The 16,651-nt window shown below is 42.1% G+C and overlaps 1 protein-coding gene and 1 non-coding gene across 2 annotated transcripts in view; one reads left to right on the top strand and one right to left on the bottom strand.

Annotated features, from left to right (window-relative positions):
* Nucleotides 1–16,651, top strand: part of AGBL1 (AGBL carboxypeptidase 1) — a 916,524-nt gene that overhangs the window by 217,545 nt on the left and 682,328 nt on the right. The gene's annotated exons all lie outside the window — the stretch shown is intronic.
* Nucleotides 11,340–11,443, bottom strand: LOC147349737 (U6 spliceosomal RNA). The gene has a single exon (XR_015150794.1). It is a non-coding gene; the product is annotated as a U6 spliceosomal RNA (small nuclear RNA).

Raw genomic sequence — 16,651 nt, 5'->3', positions numbered from 1 at the left:
TATTTAAGAAAGTGGATCTTTGTATGTCTGCATTTTGCAGGCTCAGTTTCTAGATAGGAGCTGAGAGGTACCCAATGTGTAATTATAACATAGAGTTGCCTCTGCGCTTGCATCTTTATTTACACTGACAATGGTACTTTTGTTGATATTATAACCACAGAGATCATTCTCCCTTTAAGGAAAGGACTTGAAACACAGTGCTTGCTTGCTCAGTTGCTGCAATTATGCCCAACTCCTTGAGACCCTATGGCTTAGAGCCCACCAGGCTCTTCTGTCTGTGGAATTCTCCAGGCAAGAATACTGGAGTGGGTTGCTGTTTCCTCCTCCAGGGGATCTTCCTGACCCAGGGGTCAAACCCGTGTCTCTTATATCTCCTGCATTGGCAGGCAGGTTCTTTACCACTCGTGCCACTGACACACAGTGAAAGCCCCTAAATAATTTGACACTTCCAAATAGTTCAGTTAAAAAAAATGAGAAAATTTTTCTTATCACATGTTCATATGAATCAATGGAGACTCATTTCTGCTTGGGATCTAAGGTTGGTAATAATACATGTATACTATTGTTGGGGGGTGGGGATGGCTGGAAGCAGGACCTTGGTCCCCGTCTTCTTTAAAGAAATAATTCAATAGAGAGCGATATTGTGAAACAGATAAAGTGTTTATCAAAATCAAAGTACACGTGGAGGAAATGGCAACCCACTCTGGTATTCTTTTTTTTTAATAATTATTAAAAATTGTTTTTATTGAAGGATAATTGTTTTACAGAAGTTTGTTTTTTCTATCAAACCTCAATGTGAATCAGCCATAGGTGTACATATATTCCCCCTCCCTTTTGAAACTCCCTCCCATCTCCCTCCCCATCCCACCCGCTCTAGGTTGATACAGAGCCTCTAGGTTGATACAGGTTGTTTGAGTTTCCTGACCCGTACAGCAAATTCCTGTTGGCTATCTATATTATATATGGTAATGAAAGTTTCCATGTTACCCTTTCCATGCATCTCAGCCTCTCCTCCCCTCTCCCCATGTCCATAAGTCTATTCTCTATGTCTGTTTCTTCACTGCTGCCCTGTAAATAAATTCTTCAGTACCATTTTTTCTAGATTCTGTATGTGTGTATTAGAATATGATGTTTATTTATCTTTCTCTTTCTGACTCACTTCACTTTGTATAATAGGTTCTAAGTCATCTGCCTCATCAGAACTGATTCAAATGCATTCCTTTGTATGGCTCAGTAATATTCCATTGTGTACATATACCACAACTTCTTTATCCATTCATCTGTTGATGGACATCTAGGCTGCTTTCATGTTCTAGCTTTCGTGAATAGTGCTGCAGTGAACAGTGGGATCCGTGTGTCTTTTCAATTTTGGTTTCCCCAGGGTATATGCCTAGGAATAGGATTCCTGGGTCATATGGTTGTTCTGTTCCTAGATTCTTAAGGAATCTCCATACCATCTCCTATAGTGTCTGTATCAATTTACATTGCCACCAACAGTGCAAGAGCGTTCCCTTTCCTCCACACCCTCTATAGCTTTTATTGTTTGTAGACTCTTTGATGATGGCCATTCTGACCCGTGTGCGGTGATATCTCATTGTGGTTTTGATTTGCATTTCTCTAATAATGAGTGATGCTGAGCATCTTTTCATGTGCTTTTGTACATCAAAGGAAACTATAAGCAAGGTGAAAAGACAACCTTCAGAATGGGAGAAAATAATAGCAAATGAAATAACTGACAAAGGATTAATTTCCAAAATATACAAGCACTCCAATATTCTTGCCTGGGAAATCCCATGGAGAGAGGAGCCTGGTGGGCGATAGTTCATGGGGTCACAAACAGCTGGACACAGATGAGTGATCAAGTACATAGCACGCATGGAAGAGCACACGGGCGAATTCTCAGAGTGAACTGCTCCCAATAAGAACGGCTTAGTTGCTTATATGGGGGCAGTCTTCTGTGTTTGTCTCTAGCCAGTAATCTTGCTTGGGCCCATATTTGGCCTGACTCAGGGTCCTTCCTGGTGGCACACGCATCTCTCAACCAAGATGGATTACAGCGTGAAGGTTTCTGGGGGGCTTGGCAGGACATATGAAAAAAAATATGGTCACTTTGTCTTTCACCCAATCAGGGCCAATGCTCCTGTTGCTATTTTGTCTCAAAGTGTCCACAGGAGACTGGATGCAGTGGCTCAGCCTGGTGCCCAACTATCTCCTACATCAGTCTCATGTATCTTTAGAGTTTTCTCTCTTAAACATGTGCTAACATGTCAGCTGTTGTTCATCTCAAGATGGGCAGGTGTTGAGAGGACCCAGAAATGAATGATGTTCATCTTCTTTTGGGCATCATTGACTTGGAAGTGACAACCACTGAGCTGAGTCCCGAGGAGAAAAGACCCATGGGGGCTGTCTTTACAGGTGTGTCAAGTGGGCATTTGCACAGATGCCATGCTTAGAAGGGCCTCAAACTTTGTTTAATGCTCTTCAGTCTCCAACTTGAAAATCCTAAGAAAAAAGTTCTGAAAGGGGCTTTGAGTTTTCTCTAAGTTTATTTGAGTTTATTTATTTGACCGTGTTGGGTCTTCATTGCATCTTGCAGGGTCTTCGTTGCATTTTGTTGTGGTGCTCGTGCTCAGTGGTTGTGGCATGTGGGCTCAGTTGTCCCATGAGATGTGCGATTTTAGTTACCTGACCAGGGACCAAACCCACGTCCCTGGCATTGGAATCCAGATTCTTAATGACTGGACCAGCAGGGGAGTCCCTGTGTTTTCACTGTGCAATGGACCCTCATGTTGAGCAGCTGGTCCTAGGCCTAATCTAAGTTCCTATAGCTGAAAAATGAAAAGGCTAATGTACAAATGAGGTAAGTGGGGCTCAGGGAAGTTAAATATCACAGTCAATGGTGGTGCCTGATTTTCTTTTTCTGACTCCTGGGTGCATATGCACAATAAATGCGCTAACACAGTCATCAGAACCGGTGTTCAACATCACCATTCAGGCTCCACTCTGATCCAGAACTTCCTCTTTCCCCTATTCTATGTCCTCACACTATTGGAAGCTAGTTTAGTTGTTAAAGCTACTCACACTAAATTGACCGCAGGTAAATGCATTATCCTCTTCCTGCTCACAGTAAATTTTATTTTCTTCTCCTCACCCAATGTAAACATTTTCATGGAGGATGTTTCAGGCACTGTGGCAGGAAGGAAAGAAGGAAGGAAGATTCATAACCCTCCAGACCCTTAAGATCCCAGCACAGAGCTGAGATTGCATGACCTGAGCCTCAGTGCTGGATTCATAGTCCCTGATGGGTTGCAGAAACAATTTGTTCAGCAGCTTTCAATATATACATGAGCACAGGTCTTTACTGTAAAGAGCAGAATATGAACATCACCTACCCTCCAAAACACAATACCATGCCTGTAAATCAGAAATAAAACAACTTCATTTGAACTGCAGTGTGTCACATTGTTTTAGGACAAGAAAATAGCCAATGAGCCAGTAGCTCTGGACTCTTCCTGCCTGCAGGCTTCAATTGTCTTATCTGCTTCCTCCCTGCCTGGGTCACCAGCTTCAGCCTGCACTTGTATTTAAATGTGATGTGACTGGTTTCAGATTCAGCGGCTGCCTCTCATCCCTCATAAGGAGGTTTTGGGTACTAGAAGACTTTCTTTCCACTGAGCAGGATTATCACTTCAGTCTTATTTTAGAAGTTCAAGAAATGAGAGCATGGGGGCCCAGGGAGAAAACACTTCCCCCCACTGGAGACTGGTTCCCTGATAGTCTGACCTAAAGTCCTAGACCAGGGGCTTGTTGAGAACAATTTATTGGTTACTTTTAATTCTTTCTTGACTCTGGGCTCCAGAGAGTCTTTCCTGGAAGGATTCATTTGCTTTGATTTATTTTTCTAAAGCATTTTTTTAAAAGATATTTTCCTGGAAACATTTAGCCTTACTTTCCTGATAAATATAGTTTTGGTTCAGTGAAAGTGAAAAGCGAAGTGAAGTAGCTCAGTTGTGTCCGACTCTTTGCGACCCCATGGACTGTAGCCTACCAGGTTCCTTCCTCCATGGGATTCTCCAGGCAAGAATACTGGAGTGGGCTGCCATTTCCTTCTCCAGAGGATCTTCCTGACCCAGGGATCAAACTGGGGTCTCCCTCATTGCAGGCAGATGCTTTAACCTCTGAGCCACCAGGGGTTCAGTAGTAGCCAGATTTAGGAGACATAAGTTCATTCCCTGGGTCAAGAAGATCTCCTGGAGAAGGAAATGGCAACCCACTCCAGTATTATTGTCTGAGAAATCCTATGGACAGAGGAACCTGGTGGGCTATAGTCCATGGGGTCACAAGGAGTCAGACGCGACTTAGTGACTGAACAACAAGTAGCCAGATTTGCCTGGTATATGTTTTATCTCTCTCCTGAGAATTGAGGGTGAGTGACTTCTCACAATGGTCCCAAGAGAGAAGGCTCATTTTAGACCTGGAGATCTAAGCCTCAGAGCCAAAATGCTGGCAGGTCCCCGAGAGCAGAGTCACTGTCCACCCTTTCAGTGCGATAGTGAACAGGGAAGTTCTCCAAGAAATTCTCGTTGAGGCCGTGTGGAAGAGACTGACTTGAAAAGAAATGGAGAATAAAAGGGAGCTGTTACAAAAAGGATAAATGATTCATTCTAGCATCAGAGACTCTCAGTGGATAAGCCGTAGAGGAATTAGGCAGTCTGGGTCTTCTTAACTGGTAGGATTCCAGAGGTCAAATGAACCCTGGATGTTTGGGACGTGTAGAGCAGAGAGCCAGTGAAGAGTGAACAGAGTCTAAGAGGGTGGGATAAAGGCTCTGACAGGTTGAAATAGAAGGCATTGGATGAGCTGGTCTGGAGGTAGGTTTGGTAGGCAAGATCTATCCCAGACATGGATTTGGGTGCTTTCTGAGACTACTCTCCATTGGTTAGTGATTTTCTGGCATAATTACACTTAGCCTAGTTAAATCCTTCTACACGTTGTGTGTTAGCAGATATTCCAAGAGTTGAGAAATCATATTTTCTTTAGTTTGTGTATGGTAAGTCCCCTACATATGAATGAGTTCCATTCTAAGAGCGTGGTCATAAGTCCAACAAAGTTAGCCTAGGTACCCAACTAACACAGTCATCTGTATAGTACCGTGAAAGTGAAAGTGTTGGTCGCTCAGTCACTCTTTGTGACCCCCATCGACTATAGCCACCAGGCTCCTCTGTCCATGGGATTCCCCAGGCAAGAATACTGGAGTGGGTTGCCATTTCCTACTTCAGAGGATCTTCCTGACCCAAGGATTGAATCCAGATCTCCTGCATCTCCTGCATTGGCAGGCAAATTCTTTACCATTTGAACCACCAGGAAATTCCAAAAATACTGGAGTGAATAGCCATTCTCTTCTCCAGGGATCTTCTCAAACTCAGATCTCCTGCATTGCAGGCAGATTCTTTACAGTCTGAGCCACCAGCCCAGACAGTACTGCACTATAATACATTAAAAATACTGTACAAATAATACATAAAATACAAACATAAAAAATTAACATTTTTAATCTTACAGTACAGAACCTTGAAAAGTACAGGGGTACCAGCTACATAAGCATTACTTTTTTGCTTCCAGACATCCTGGCTTGAAATAAAGATACTGTACTACTCTTCTCCAGGAGCCTCCCAGGCGGCACCAGTGGTAAAGAACCTGCCTGCCAATGAGGAGACGTAAGAGACACGGGTTCTAGACTTGGGTTGCCAGATCCCCTGGAGGAGAGCATGACAACCACCTCCAGGATTCTTGCCTGGAGAATCGCATGGGCAGAGGAGCCTGGCACGCGAAGGTCCACAGGGTCGCAAAGAGTCAGACACGACTGCAGGGACTTGGCACAGCACTGCGGTACTGATCTCTGTACAGGACGGCATTGTAAAGTTCACAGAAACACAGCACTTGGAGAGGAGGCACGGCAGGTGACAATGTACGCCAGACACCTGGACTAACTTATGTGATTGACATGTGAACCCACGCTCGCATCTTTTCAAAGTTTGCAACTTGAGTTCATATGTAGGGGACTTGACTGTTCTCTTCAGGAGTGGTGTGTGTTTGTGTGTGTGCATATGTGTGCTTTTGGATTGGAACTGAGAGAAGATACTGCATTTAAGAAAACTAGAGAACAATTCAGAAGGTTAAAAAAAAAAGTCTCGGGAGAGGGGAGTATTGTTTCCTCAAACCCCATTGAAAGTGGATGAAAAACCAGGAAGGGCAGTTGGTCTGCCTTTTCGAGGGCTCAGCCACTCCTCTGCCTGGCTTCCTACTCTTGCGGAAGGGCTGTCATTATCTCCCTTTTGCAGATGGCCAAGTTAAGCCTCACTAAGGGTATACAGCCAGCCTGAAGCCCCATGTTAAGAGGTTTCTCAGAGAGGAGACCCCAGGTCTCTACCCCACAGTTCCAGAATATCCCCCTCTTTAGGGTCTGCCCTCACTGAGAAATTTCCCAGAAATGCACACAATCCAAACACACTGCTTATTGAAGACCATCGTCATTCTGTCAGCTTTTCTATTTTCTCCACATTTCCCCCATCCCCTCACATTATTTTTTTTCTTTTTTAAAGATTTTTATGATGTGGACCATTTAAAAAAATCTTTACTGAATCTGTTACGACATTGCTTCTGATTTATGTTTTGCTTTTTTGCCTGTGAGGTGTGTGGGATCTTGGTTCCCTCATCAGAGACTGAACCTGCGCCCCCTCTGCAGTGATAACTCGGAGTCTTAACCACTGGACCGCCAGGGAAGTCCCTCACGTTTTCAATGACCATTTCAGTCCAGGGAAAGTTGAGTTCCTTTTTAGTTTGGGGTCACATCTCTGTGATGGAAGCTTCATGTTTTTCTCAGGAACTTTCTTGCTGATTCTTTTCCCCTTTGGACATCTCTCCATCCACGCCCCCGAGCTGCATTGGCTTGACTATCCTTAAGAAGAACCTTAGGGGGGAACAAGTCTGTGAGAATTTTCCAAGGCAGAATGACATTCTCTTGTTAGAACCTGTCCTTCTCCAAGCGAACAGTGACTGCCTGACTCACGGACTGGTGAGAAGATGAGAAACAGAGGTGAATGGAAGGGGGCAGATCTGCTATTTCTGCCCTTGGAGACACCTCTATCTGGCATTTATTATAACCTGAAAGAGCAGAGTCTACCCTTCTGTGTCTGGAGGTGAGGTAATCTCACAGGTCTGCCATAGCCTCTGATGGCTCACACACTGTTCTTTCCAGGGGGCCTGAGGTACAGAACAAGAGACTGTGTTTGCTGCTGTTAAAGAATACCTTTCTCTTGTTCTTTCCCTTAAAAATATTCGTACAAGAGCAATGTTCTATTCAGCCTGCTATTATGCTAAAAGCTTTTTCTTGGAAGACAATAGCTGTTCTCAGGAAAAAAAAGATTTACACGGGGTCCCCAGGGTGTAATGAGCTACCACACAGCACCTGCCTCGGGTTGGGAGTTGTCACTTGTAAGTGGTTTTAAATTAGAATGGAGTGGAAAAACACACAGTTACAGAATTCCCCTTTTGGCTTCTTTGCAAATCATTTTCCACCCTCTCTGGCCTTTGTCTCTTCCTGAGACACCTGATCAGGTATGAAGAACAGAACTTTCCAATGAGGAGAGTGTGAAGTGACAGTAACGGTCCAAGGAAAACAGAAACCTGAAGTGGAAACCTCTCCCTCTTGGAAATTTCTGTTTCGGTTTTGTCCCCCACCCCTCCTGGAGGCACGTGGGGCTGAGTACTGCTAAGGGATCACTGAATTTTAGAACTTCAGCATCTGTAGACCGTGGAGTCCAGATTCCTCCATTGCTAGTGAGGGATTGGAGGTCAGATGCACGAACTGACCTGTGTTCGTCTCCCACCTGGTTGATGGCAGATGGGGTTTGAAACTTCGGACCTCTCATCTCCTGATTAAATTAAGTGCTTTTCTCTCTCTCCTTTTTTTTTTTTTTTGGGTAATGCATTGCTGTTGACAAGTTATTAGGACTAAAAAATGAGCTACAAGAGTATGAAAAACTTCTCTGTATGGAAGTTTTTAATAAAAACAAGTTAGAACTACTGAATTCTAACCTTTTCTTGTCCTACAGTATACATCTTTTCAGGCAACCAGGGCTAGGAACCATGGTAGACATTAGGAAGATAGAGATGAATAGCACGTGATTCTAGTCTTTGAGACACTCTTGATAAGCATTGTGTTTGTGTGTATGTGTGTGACTTATGCAAACAAGTCATTATGATACAGAAGTTATACAAGAACAAAGTTCAGTGGAAGCACTGAAGAGAGAGCCTTTTTCTTCTTGGAATCAAAGGAGGGCTGGTACCTAGGAGGGACAGCTTTGAAAATCCCATGTGTGTGACGATCCTTTATTGACACACCGTTGCTTTTAAAGAAATCTCAGTGGACAATCCCAAAACTATTTAAAGAACTGTTTAAATCTTTCTTGAGAAGACATGAAAAGGGGAATATATAAAATGCATGCAAACCATCGTAAATTCATCTTTTTTCATCTTTCTTACTGTTACCAATCTACACAGACAAATAGAGGTTCACAATAATCCCACCGTTTTTCAACACAAACCTTTTAAACTATGACATTTAGATCAGTTAAGTATCTCCTTTCTACTTCCCATTTTGGCCCAGTCACTCTAAGAAAAGGAAGATGAAGAATTCTTTCTCCTTCCAAGGCTGGTTGGAGGCAGTGGGAAAAACTACAAAATCTTACAGTTGAATAGTTTTGCTTATTATACCCAATCATGTAGTTTACTCTTACAGAGTTTTTACATAATATATCATTTTGTCCTTATAGTTCCTTTGTTCTATAATGATAAAACTGAGATTCAGTATCAATGCCATTGGATCTGTGTCTTGAACTCAGACTATGGCATGCAGTGACGTGGAGGTGTGTCTTCCCAAGCAGGAAAATAGCTTTTGTAGAGACACGGAGGCCTAGAAATAATCGCTGTGAACATCTCAGGGTGCCAGAACTACAGGATGGTGGATTGAGTATGGGATCAGAAAATAAGGTGGGAAAGATAAATTGGGCTGAGTTAAAAAATATACCTTATTTTTCATATTAGTTTCTCCTGAAGGCAATGATGAAGTAATAGGATGCTGTTAAAAGCAGAGAAATGACAAGATCAAATCTGTTTTGGAGGAAGATCTTGTGGCAGGAATGTAGGGGATGGAGGAGGAAATGGCAACGTACTCCAGTATTCTTGCCTGGAAAATTCCATGGACAGAGGACCCTGGAGGGCTGCAGTCCCTGGGCCGCAAAGAGTCAGACCCAGCTGAGCACACACAATGCAGGGGAAGTCTGGAGTGCGAACATGGTGACATGACACCCAGCACCTAGAAGCTCATAAGCATTTAGACCCAGATTCAGACTCACTGGGGTCCTGGTCTCGACTCTGCCATTTGCTAGCTTCACGAGCTTGGAAAATATGTTTCGACACTTCATGCTGAGGTTTCTCCACTTATAAATTGCGGGTGACAGCAGTACCTTCTTCACGGGGCAATCTGAAGCTTGTGAAAGGACTTAGAGCACGGGACGCAGTATTTAAGAAAAATATCAACTGTTAGTCTTCTACCTGGTTGATGAGATTCCCAGGGAAGATGCTGCTGCTGCTGCTAAGGCACTTCAGTCGTGTCCGACTCTGTGCGACCCCATAGACAGCAGCCCACCAGGCTCCCCGGTCCCTGGGATTCTCCAGGCAAGAACACTGGAGTGGGTTGCCATTTCCTTCTCCAATGCGTGAAAGCGAAAAGTGAAAGTGAAGTCGCTCAGTCGTGCCCGACTCTTAGCGACCCCATGGACTGCAGCCTACCAAGCTCCTCCGTCCATGGGATTTTCCAGGCAAGAGTACTGGAGTGGGGTGCCATTCCCTCCCAGGGAAGATAAGTCTATGGAAATGGGAGGGGAGGGTCTGAATTTAGGAGATATGTCTAAGTTAGGAGTGAGAGGTCTTGGTGATTAACAGAGAATAGGGATAAAGAAGGAGTTGAACTATTTCTCTTTTGGGTGATGGGTGCACAGTTTAATACCAATAGAAGAATACTTGGGAGAGTGAGACTGTTATGAATGGATATTGAGTTCAGTTTTGGAAATATTCATTTCCAGAGGCCTGCAAATTATATAACTCAGGTTGAACATGATCATAAAGCCAATATACTATAAGATATAATCTATTTAAGAGGGAAATAAAACAAAGTTGCGTTACCTGATTAATTTTCTAAATTAGCAAGGATACTATAAGTTGACTCTGTGTGGTTACTGAAGCAGAAGCATGTAATATATTTCATCAGAAAGTGAAAGTGAAGGTGAAAGTGAAGCTGCACAGTCGTGTCCGACTCTTTGCAACCCCATGGACACCAGGCTCTTCCATCCGTGGGGTTTTCTAGGCAAGAGGACTGGAGTCGGTTGCCATTTCCTTCTCTAGGGATTCTTCCTGACCCGGGGATTGAACCCAGGTCTCTTGCATTGTAGACAGATGCTTTACCATCTGAGCCACCAGGGAAGTCTATATTTCATCAGAATCCATGCCAAAACTGTTATATCCTGTAAATATGTTCATAGGATTTAACAATTTATATCTTTTAAAGGTAATTAACTGTTTACAGAATGTTTATATATGATTAACTGTTCCTCACAATAGCTCTGTGAGGTAAAGAAAAAAAAAATTACATTTGTGGTTTCCATTTTTAGCTGTTAAAATTGAGGCCCTAAAAAGTCATGTGGTTAGTAAGAGCTGGAGCTCAGATTTACCCCCAAATGCTCTAGCTCCATAACCCTAATTCCATATTCTAGGACCTTTCAGCTCTTCAGTCATGAGAGAAAATCCTTTATCGTTGAGGTGCAATTCTCTGCATGTAAAAATACTTGTTTATATAGCAGGTAATACATTCTAGGCTTCTCCAATGTGCCTAGTACCTGTGTAGTCTGATTAGCATTAATAACCCTTGTAATTAAAAAAAAAAATCTATACTACAAGTCCTTTAATTAATAATTTATTTATTTTGTCTTTTTCTGTAAACTTTTTTAAAAACTTATTCTTAATTGAAGGATCATTGCTTTACAATATTGTTGGCTGTGAACATCTCAGGGGTTGGCTTCTGCCACATGCCAGTAGGCATCAGCCATAGATATACCTATGTCCCCTCCCTCCTGAACCTCCCTCCCATCTCCCACCCCATCTCAACCCCCTAGGTTGTCCCAGAGACCTGGTTTGACTTCCCCGAGTCATACAGCAAATTCCCATTGGCTGTCTATTTGACATATGGTAGTGTATATGTTTCCACGCTACTCTCTCCATTCAAAAATAAGGAACGCTTCACGAATTTGCGTGTCATCCTTGCGCAGCGGCCATGCTAATCTCTGTACTGTTTCAATTTTAGTGTATGTGCTGCTGAAGTGAGCACAACAATTTATTTTTATTTTTTGCCATTGATACCATGAAATTCCACGTTAGAACAGAATAGCCCTTGTAATTTTAGTAAAATCTAAATCTTTCTGCCTCCGCAAAACCCTTGTCACCTGTATGTTACCCCTTAAACACTCCATACCCTTCAACCACACTCACCTTCTTTCTATTCCTTGAACACAGCAACCAAATTATCTTCCCCAGGCCTCTGGATTTGCTGTTCCCTCTGAGTGGAAAACTTTACCTCTGTAGCTTGGCAAGATTGATTTCCTCTGTGTCTTATATTATCGTTGCTCAGGTTGAGGAAACCTTCCTGGGTCACCATATGTAATGTTCTTTTGCTCAGAACCTCATTATTACATGACCTTGTTCTATCTTCCTCACAGCCCCTATGACTGAACTCCATACAGACACATCTCTAGGGTCTAAGAGTTCCTGCAGAAAGCCGGTGCACACTCAATATTTATTGAACAAATACATGAAATTTTTGCATCTATTTTTCCTTCCACCCACAATGCAGGGACACCTCTTGAAAAGTTAACTTTTTCCTTAGGTATTTCATGGGTTACTCTCAGGTAGCCTCAACTGTACTCATAAAGTAGCTGTTGGATATAGTCACCCTTATGGGCCACTCCATTTTTCCCTGATGCTTGGGCTTGTTTTGTTAGTTGTCAGCTGTCCTCGAAGCTACTGAAAGGATTCTTGCTACTGGCATTGCTGGGTTTTCAGAGAGTTGCTTAATTCCGTGTAAAGTTGGGAGGAATTAGCACTCTCTAAAACTCCCCAAAACAATGCTGCTTCGCACCGAAGTGCCTTGTTTCCTCTGAAAGAAGCTCCTTCTTCATACACTGGACAGGGACAAATTGGCAACCCATGTCTCCATTATTCAGATGTTTTTCTTTCTCAGAGTCCCTCACCTAAGACCTGAAAACTCATACTCCTTGCTTGTCTTCCAGCCTCAAATCCTAAGGCTTCCCTGCCTGCCAGCACATGTTCTCAAGGGTGGGTCATGACCAACCTTCCAGTTCCCCAAATAATCAAACTCAGTTTACGCGGCTGCAGTAACCAGACACTCTGATTCATATATTTCATGGATGTCTCATAACATGATTGGCTTCCCAGGTGGTACTGGTGGGTAAAGAATCCACTGCCAATGCAGGAGATGCGAGAAACCTGGGTTAGATCCCCAGGTCAGGAAGATCCCTGGAGTAGGAAATGGCAACCCACTTCAGTATTCTTGCCTGGAAAATCCTATGGACAGAAAAGCCTGATGGGTTACAGTCCATGCAAGGAGTTGGATGACTGAGCACACATGTGCAACATGACCATGTATTTGTTATTAAAATCCCTTATTTTAATAGAAAAGGACAATGTAGTTGATTATTTATGGATATTTATATATATATATAGAAAAAGTATAAAACCATTCTGAAAAAAAAATAATACCAGATTCAAAAATAGTGATTCCATCTGAAGATGGTGGAGCATAAAGAGGAAAAAAATGAATATTTATTGGGGAGTTTGAATTTCTTAAAGGAAAAGAATTTTAAGGAAGATATGACAGAAAGTGTGAGCTTTTAAATCTGGATGGGCAGGCACATGAGTGTCTGTCCTATTGATTTTTGGATTTCCTACTATATTTGTATTTCATATTTAAAATTTAAATTAAAATGTTAAATGTTAACATGTCATCCTTAATCAAAAATTGATAAACTAGTATAAAATATTAAATTAACCACATATTTTTCATCTTATTATTCCCTAAGCAATTGCTTTTAACAGGTTCATGTTTTTCTTCAGTGCACACACACGCACACACATATACTCACACATAAACACATGAACTCATGCATACTGATTCCTGAAATTCAGACTTAATGAACTTAAATTAGCCTTTCTGACAATTCTGTCCTGTGAAAGTCCAAATCTCTTTCCCATGAATTCCAAGGTTGACAACCTCACTAGATTCTGTATTACCAATTATACTCCCACAAAAATGTAGGAGAATATTTTCCTCCAGGGCCCAACCAACAATGGATTTACCAGTCTTCTACATTTTCCTGTTAGTTACAAAAATTAATCCCCTTCTCTCAAAATACCATTTCAGTGTTATTTCCATTTGAATCTCTTTGTGCATTACTCAAGTGATACATATTTTTAAATGTTATTTATGTATCTTTCTTTTAAGTTACTCAATTTTAAGAGTCATCTGTCTATTGTTTTATTAGATGCTTTGTTTTTTCCTAAATGATGTAATAGGAGCTCTTTGTATATTAGAAATATTCTTCTTTGTTAAACATTGATTTATTTAGCAAATATTTAGTAAGTATTGATCATTGTTTTAAGATAGGGCAACAAATGGTTGATGTTTTCTAGTGCCTAGGGTCTGTCACTTCTTTTTAAATTTGTTAACATCTTTGCTTAGTTTTCATGGAGTCCAGTATAATAATTTTTTCCTTTATTCTTATGAAAGTAATGTGTTAGGGAAAAAATATGATTTTTAAAGATGATGGAAGTAAGGCCCAGTGAGTTAAAAGCGAGTGGTGCATGGTTGCGTAGCTATTAAGTATGAAGCCAGAAATTGGAAACTGAGTCTTTTATAATAACAAAAATTGCTTTATTTTAAATGCAACACTTATACAAGAATTCGTATAACATAAGGTCTAGGATGGAGAAGGCAATGGCACCCCACTCCAGTACTCTTGCCTGGAAAATCCCATGGACAGAGGAGCCTGGTGGGCCGCAGTCCATGGGGTCACTAAGAGTCAGACAGGACTGAGTGACTTCACTTTCACTTTTCACTTTCATGCATTGGAGAAGGAAATGGCAACCCACTCCAGTGTTCTTGCCTGGAGAATCCCAGGGACGGGGGAGCCTGGTGGGCTGCTGTCTATGGAGTCGCACAGAGTTGGACACGACTGAAGTGACTTAGCAGCAGCAGCAGCAGCAGCAAAGGTCTAGGTTAAGAACAATAAAATGGACACCCAGGGATATACTTCCCATTTTAAGAAATGGAGCATTACTCCATATTTTAACCCCTGTAATCCTTGTTCCTATGTGTGTGCTCAGCCATGTCTGACTCTTTGCGACCCACGGACTACAGCCCACCAGTCTCCTCTGTCTATGTGATTTTCTAGGCCGGAAACACTGGAGTGAGGTGCCATTCCCTTCTCCAGGGGATCTTCTTGACCCAGGGACTGAATTTGCTTCTCCTTCATTGGCAGGTGAATTCTTTACTACTGTGACTCCTGGGAAGCCCCTTGTTCCTATGACCCCACAGTTTCTTCATTTGAGTAGCTATCATCCTGGATTTGTGTGTTAAGTAGTCTCTTGCTCTTCTTTATACATGAAAATCACATTTATATATCTCTAAACAGCGTACTGTCAAGCCTGCTATTTGGGGCTTTAGGTAAATGGAAACATACTGTGTATGTAAATCTTGTGTTATAATGGGCTTATTTTGTTAATAACATTTGAGACTGAACCATATAACATGTTGGAATTGCATCTGAGCCATTCATTTTCACTACTGTATAATACTCCCAGGTATCACTTTAGGTCTATTCATCCATTTTACTGTTGATGGCTAATTGAAATATTTACAATTTTGTTTTGTTTGCTATTACATACAGAAGGAATGGGAAGTTGCTCAGTCGTGTCTGACTCTTTGCGACCCCATAGACTGTAGCCTACCAGGCTCCTCCATCCATGGGATTTTCCAGGCAAGAGTACTGGAGTGGGGTGCCATTTCCTTCTCCAGAGGATCTGCCCGACCCAGGGATTGAACCCGGGTCTCCCGCATTGTAGGCAGACACTTTACCATCTGAGCCACCAGGGAAGCCCTTTATATACAGAATATGTATACAAATAAAGAGCCTGTTGATGAGGGTGAAAGAGGAGAGTGAAAAATCTGGTTAAAACTAACTATTAAATAAACCAAGATCATGGCATCCAATCTTACCTCTTCCTGACAAATAGAAGGGGAAATAGTGAAAGCAGTGACAGATTTCATTTTCTTGGGCCCCAAAATCACCGTGGACAGTGACAGCAGCCATGGAATTAAAAGACGCTTGCTCCTTGGAAGGTTAGCTATGACAAATTGCCTGTAAATTGCTTCAGGCCTGTCCAACTCTTTGTGCCCCTATGGATTTAGCCCACCAGGTTCCTCTGTCCGTGGGATTCTCCAGGCAAGAATACTGGAATAGGTTGCCATGCCCTCCTCCATGGGATCTTCCTGACCTGGGGATCAAACCCATGTCTCCTGTGGCTCCTGCATTGCAGACAGATTTTTACTGCTGAGCGACTGCGAAATCCATGATAAATCTAGGCAGCATATGAAATTTAAAAAGCAGAGACATCACTTTGCTGACAAATGTCTGAAGTGTCAAAGCTATGGTTTTTCCAGTAGTCACATACAGATGTGAGAGTTGGATCGTAAAGAAGGCTGAGAGCCAAAGAATTGATGCTTTCAAATTATGGTGGTGCAGAAGACTCTTGAGAGTCCCTTGGACAGCAAGGAGATCAAACCAGTCAATCCTAAAGGAAATCAACTCTGGATATTCACTGGAAGGACTGATGCTGAAGCTGAAGTTCCAATACTTTGGCCACCTGATGTGAAGAGCCAGTTCATTGGAAAAGACCCTGATGCTGGGAAAGGTTGAGGGCAAGAGGAGAAGGGGATGACAGAGAATGAGATGGTTGGATGGCATCACCAATTCAATGGATATGAATTTGAGCAAACTCTGGGAGATATTGAAGGACAAGGAAGCCTGGCATGCTGCAGTTCATGGGATTGCACAGAGTTGGACACAACTTAGTGACTGAACAACAATAGCAACAATTTAGTGTTTTGTTTCTGGTTGCCCTCAAGATTTTCTCACTAACTTTGGTTTTCAGCAGTTTGACTATCATCTATATAGGTGAGATATATGTAGATATGCTTGTAACATTTATTCTGCTTAGAATTCTTTGAGCTTCTTGCATTAAGGATTGATTCCTTAATTTCTCTTTCTAATTTTTCATTGTTAGTATATAGAAATGCAAGTGATTCCTGTGTATTGATTTTGTATCCTACAACTTTGCTAAATTCACTGATTAGCTCTAGTAATTTTCTGATACTGTCTTTATGGTTTTCTATGTACGGTATCATGTCATCTGCAAACAGTGAGAGCTTTACTTCTTTTCCTATCTGGATTCCTTTTATTTC

The sequence above is a fragment of the Bos grunniens genome, chromosome 21, assembly GCF_055505025.1.
Source record: "Bos grunniens cultivar Pamir isolate PY7600 chromosome 21, Bosgru_T2T1.0, whole genome shotgun sequence".
Lineage (NCBI taxonomy): Eukaryota > Metazoa > Chordata > Mammalia > Artiodactyla > Bovidae > Bos > Bos grunniens.
Note: the sequence above shows the minus strand (reverse complement) of the source record. Positions and strands in the feature narration are given on the sequence as shown.